We start from the raw sequence: 6000 nt of genomic DNA, 5'->3' as shown, positions 1-6000 counted from the left end.
GTCCTCAAACTAAGGCCCGTGGGCCGAATACGGCCTCCTGATGCTTTTATTACCGGTCCACTACACACTAAATGTATTACTTAAAGATGCAGTCCGCTGCATCTTTAAAAAGGTGGCTCGCCTATAGAATAGCAGTTCTGGTACCACCCTTCCATGTGGAGGCCAGAAAGCAGTCATTCCCTGGCTTCTGGGTTACTGGGTGGAGGGGATGACTTGTAACAAGCATAATCACATATATTTTGGTCAGTGCTGTGCAGGAATGTTATAGTTCCTTGGCAAAAGGGGAAATGGAGGGTTGCACTGCCTATATTTCTACAGAGATCATGTGTGTATGGGTGAGATTGTGCTGCAGGCTTTTTTTTTTTTTTTTTGGCTCACATATGACTTCCTACGTTAGGGTCACGTTATCAGCACTGTGTTGGGGGGGAATAACACTTGCTCTGGTTAAATGTGAGATATGAGGGCTGCCCATGTTAATAGGCGCCAGTCTACAATACCTGGGCTCAATGTTATGTTTTTCTACATTATTTTATGTATACTCCGGCCCCTTCAGCAGTCTGAAGTATGTTGACCTCGGCCCTTGACCGAAAAAAAGTTTGGGGACCCCTGGTTTTGACCATCAATCTGACGGAAAAATTGCATAGTGTGTACCAGGCATTAATCACCTTTCCAAGAACAGCCACTCCTGACTCGGATCTCTCAGAGATAAAACTGCAGGAGTTGCCTGTTGTGTGACTGCTATCCTGCCCTGAACACAATGGAGATTACAACCTGTCCCTATGCCAATAAAGCTCCATGCACACTTGGGTAGGATCTCTAGTGACCAGTTGGAGAATACAGTGCAGTATCCACTCTGATGATTTGGAAATTCGGAAGCAGATGAGCTTCCACATGAACCGGCCTTTAGAATTCTCTGGAAAATGCATCTGCATTTCCAGAAAAATTGTGCACTGATCTCTTGCAATCTGACATGTGAACAACATCAGATCTATTCACATTTGTGGGTTTTTTTATGTGAGTGAAAGTCACGCGAAAAGCTTCCATTTTAGTTTTTGGGTGGAGCTAGGGAGAGTTGTAATCTGTCAATTTATTCTGTACGTCTCACCACTCCCAGTCTGACAGCTGGGAATGAGACAGAAAGCAAGATAAAGTTCAAAATGTCAAGGATGTCACAGGAACAGGAAGTGGGGGATACATCACCAAATGGGTCCCACATTGCACAAGTAACTCACTCAGGGTCAGACTTTAACTCTCTTTGTGAAACTTCTTCTGCTGTGACAGAAAATAAAGGGGAGATCTCACGAGACACAGAAACCACAAAAGCCTGACAGTTTATGCACCAATTTGCACCCAGTAGAAACATACCCTAAGTTTAGCCACCAATATGAACCTCATAATTTTATACTATTACACCCCCTCACTCAGTGCTCATCAAATGATATTACACACTGTGGGATTCTCTGCTGTCTGAACCTGCAGCTCTGGCAGTATGACATTTCAAGTGCTGATACAGGTATTTGAAACATGCAAAAAATGGTCAGGCAGGATTACCGTCACATTCTCATAGACCTGAGTCTCAGACTTCCAGGCATAGCTGTGGTGATACAGGACAATGACAGTACCTAACATTATATAAATATAAAAAATTATACTTGAAAGTCTTCAAGCAGGACTCTTCACTTTATACAGTTTACAGTGTCCATTTAATCATTACATCTCAACTTCTGTATTGAGTCCATTTAAAGTTCAGAAACAAAAGATTGTGAGCTAATTGCCACACAAAGCAGTAACCAAATATGTGTAGAGAGTACACCATAAAATGCCCCATAAAATTTTCCCATGTCACAGGCCCATATGTCTGACATCCCTAATAATGAGCAGATGAATTCCCGTTTAGAGACCCCATGGGGCCATGACAAATTAGCCAAGGGGTGCGCAGGCTGCGAATGAAGCCCGTGGCCCAGCGTGACAATGCAAGCTAGGCATCTTTCTATTGAGATCACGCCAAGTGTTAAATCGTATGAGAGCTGAAAGTTTGAAAACAAGCATAGTGGAGCTTGGAAAGACACCAGGAAAAGATTTTCCACTGAGCAGTCTTATAAACTACAGAATGAAAATACCTAAACAAAATCCTGGAGTATTCAGACAACCAAAAGTAAATTAAGCTCACTGCCATATCCTCTATAATAATAGGCAACTGTCCCTGCCTAGCAGGGACAGTTGTCTCAGTGTAGCTGGGTCTGTGCTTTTTGCTACTACGCATGTGCGCAGCACGGACCCAGCCTCACACAGGGAGGACGAGAGGGACGCAGCCCGTTCTTTGAACGGGATTTCCTGATCGGAGTTCGCCGGAGGCGATCGAAGCGGGCGGGGGGATGCCGCTGCATAGCGGCTATCATGTAGCGAGCCCTGGGCTTGCTACATGATTTAAAAAAAAAAAAAAAAAAAAAAAAAAAAAAAGACTGCTGCGCTGCCCCCTGGCGGATTTTAATAGACCGCCCGGAGGGTTGAGCAATACCAGTTGCCTGGCTATCCTGCTGATCCTCTACCTCTAATACTTTTAGCCATAGACCCTGAACAAGCATGCAGCCGATCAGCTGACATTATTGTCAGATCTGACAAGATCAGCTGCATGCTTGTTTCTGGTGTGATTCAGATACTACTGCAGCCAAATAGATCAGCAGGGCTACCAGAAAACAGGTATTGTTTAAAAGGAAATAAATATGGCAGCCTCCATTTTCTTCTCACTTCAGTTCAGAGCTAGGACAAGGTCCTCCAGCACCCAAGGCTGAGACACCAAAGTGCGCCCCTCCGTCCCTCCCACCCCAGTCGCCACACACTGATTGATATTAGACTAAGAGGTGCCCCCAGGGCCCCCCAACACCTAAATCTCTAGATATTTATCAAACACAATAAGGGAATAAGTGAGTGAGTTGTGTGTCCCCTACACTGCGCCCTGAGGCTGGAGCTTCTCTCGCCTCAGTCCGGCCCTGCTTCAGTTGTACTTTAGAGTTTAGTCACTTGGCTTTTGGAATTCCACTGACAAGATCTCCCTTCAGTCAGGGCACTACTAGCTGGCTATCTAATGCTAAGGGACACCTGTAGCTACCTATAACTGGTAAGGGAGAGGTCACAGCTGGGTCAGCCTGCACACTTGCGGTGCGGTTTGGTGGGACTTGGTTCAAGGAGGGTGAAGTCTAGGGTGCCAGGACATCTGTGCTTATAGACTTCTGTGATGTAAATCCAGGTTTGCATGCAGCCTAATGTTCTAATGATTTCAAAAATTACAGATTAGGACCCCTTACCTTTGGCCTCCTATAGGTCAGATTCTGTGTATCCAGCTGGAGTCCTGGGATGAACTGTATTCCTGTTGAAAGATAAGAACACAGATTAAAATCAGAATCGTGCCATTTTCACGCTTCTGAGCCAGGGCTGCAGAGTCACCAGCAATTTTTATGTACATTGAGTTGAGTAATGTACCAACTCCGATGACAGATTTAAATATTAATGAAAAAAAATACAGTCATAATAATACAACAGCCAGTATTTCCCTACTGTAAAGATAAATCCCAGTACAGTATAGTAATGTCAGTGTGAAGACCAGATGAGCCTTTACGGAAGCTAAAATTCATTTGTAATTTCAATCTGGTTTACAGTACATAAAATCTGATTTCATTTTTTAAGCTGAAATATGTTTTTTACAAGTTCATCTGAGCGAAAACTACTTTCTGCTCTTGGACCAATCCCACAAAAATGTTAAGTTCACTTTATGGCATTTGGGGTTAGTGCTCTTACAATTTAAAACAGAATTCAAGGACAACTGTAGCCTACATGTTCATTTATTGCAGTTCTGTTGACAATCCCCGGAAAAGGTTATATATGTTATGGCCAGAACTCAAAGTCTGGCCATTGTGGGTTCTGACCGGCCAAAACTAGAAGTGGCCATGTTACAGCTGCCAATCTTGGAAACAACGGCCAAGTTCCGGCTCCTCCCCCCTGCCTCCCTCCTTTTAGCTTTTTCTTGCACTACTTCCCCACAGCACAAACGCAGTAGGAGTTCAAGCCTGCCTACCATCCATTCTCCCTCCATCCCTGTCCGGTCGGGTTCCACTCACCACCTCCGCACACTGGGAGCTCCATGACCGCACCACGATGCAGAGTATCGCCACTGCTGCCACCTTCTTCTCCAACGACTGCAGATTCGGGGGATGTGGCAAAGTGAGCGGGGGGAAAGTTACAGGGTGGGCTTGGATACCAAGTGCCCAATGCAGTGGTGAGAGGAGGCGATCACATCACTATTGGCCGACTGCTGAGCCGGAGCCCCCGGAATGCATTTGTTTCTGAGATTGACCGCTGTAACACGGCCACTTTTAGTTTTGACCGGCCAGTACCCGAAGTGGCCAGACTTCGAGTTCTGGCCGTAACATATACATCAAATGCAGAGGGGATTTCTATTACCCAGATATACACAGAGTTGAGCTGACCAAGGCAACCTAGGCACTGCTTAGTAGACTTGGTTGAATTTGCCTCATTTCGGTTCAGATTCTGTTTGGCTGACTTAGGGCTGAGCCACACTGTCCAGCACTTTGTGCAGTGTCTGGGCTGCATTTGCATTTTAAAAAATGTATTCTCATTTACTTAAATGCGAATCGCATCAAAATCGATTGCAGTGAGTAAATTCAATTTACTGGGAGTGAAATTAGTTATCGCAGACGCTGCACAAAACATGTAGCAGTGTAGTTCAGCCTTAGTCCCAATGTTTGGGTTAAAAAAAAAAAAAACATACCTTTTTTATTTTTTTATTTTTTTGCATCCTTGGCACACTAAAAAGTTTCAGTTGAAACAAATTTAAACATGAGACAAAAATACCCCAAGTAGACACAAAATGCATTAGGTGGTCATTTAAAAAGTGGACCTGAACTCTTGCACAGGAAAGAAAGGAAAACAGTGAAAGGCACCCTGTATGTATTGTGGTGTTGGAGGAGGACGCTACCTAGAGATGCGTTATGCAGCTCTTGGTGCGCCTTTTGTGTCCTATGCGCTGCAGAGACCACATGATCGGAGCATGTGCAAACAGTCTAACGCAGCTAAAACCGCATAGAACGCATAGTATGCTGCACTTTATTTGAACATGCAGCGTTACAATGTAACGCAGCGTGGGCACTGTGAACAGCCCATTGATTTTACAGTGATGTGCGTTGGGCTGCGTTACAGGCTGCACTAACGTGCGCCTGTAACGTCTTACTGTAAAAAGCAGCCGTTGAGCAGAGAGGAAGTTCCAACTGACTGTGCCACCCTAATCAGCAACAGCTGCAATTAAGAATTTGCGATAACTGGCTCTTTCCTGTTAAAGACTTGTATTGTGTCCTTTTATTAACCATTTACCGCCATCCTAACGTATTAAAACGTCATGCTTACCTCTATTAACAGCAACATGACGTTTTAATACGTCGCGCATTCCCGCCGCTGCTACCGCCGTGTGTCCGCCGCTACCGCCGCCATTACCGTCGGGATCCCGTGCTGGGCGATTGGGGAAGAGGACTGAACAGTCCTCTACCCAATCGCAGTGCCTGGAGTGAATGGACGTGACCGCGAACAGCGGCTACGTCCATTCACATAAACAGGAAATGTAACAGTTTAATAAAGTGTGTAAAAAAAAAAAAAAAAAAAGTGAACACGTCCTATGAGTGTTCACCAGCGCCATCTTGTGGCCAAAAAGTATATTACACTTACAAAATACATACATTTTCAAGTATATACACATCATTAATAAAATTACACTTCCAACCCTCCCCCCCAAAAAAAACACTTGTAAAAAAAAAATCAGCTTAAAAAAAATAAATAAATAGTTGCCTTAGGGACTCAGCTTTTTTTATTCTATATTTTATGGGGGGAAATTAATTTTAATTTATTACATAGGGGCTTGTAATTATGGCCAGAACAAACAGAAAAATAACCACTTATATTTCAAAATAATATACTGTCGCCATACATTGTGGT

The 6000-nt window shown here is 44.1% G+C and overlaps 1 protein-coding gene across 5 annotated transcripts in view; it reads right to left on the bottom strand.

The window, feature by feature from the left end:
* FAM110B (family with sequence similarity 110 member B) overlaps positions 1–6000 on the bottom strand; it is a 217809-nt gene that overhangs the window by 188464 nt on the left and 23345 nt on the right. For all 5 annotated transcript variants that reach the window (XM_068237415.1, XM_068237419.1, XM_068237418.1 and 2 more), the window contains exon 2: positions 3306–3367. The gene's annotated coding sequence lies outside the window, so the exon portion shown is untranslated. The remainder of the gene's footprint in view (positions 1–3305; positions 3368–6000) is intronic.

This window comes from Hyperolius riggenbachi, chromosome 5 (assembly GCF_040937935.1).
Source record: "Hyperolius riggenbachi isolate aHypRig1 chromosome 5, aHypRig1.pri, whole genome shotgun sequence".
In the NCBI taxonomy this organism is placed as follows: Eukaryota; Metazoa; Chordata; class Amphibia; order Anura; family Hyperoliidae; genus Hyperolius; species Hyperolius riggenbachi.
The sequence above is the reverse complement of the archived record's forward strand: the minus strand, read 5'-3'. Positions and strand labels throughout refer to the sequence as shown.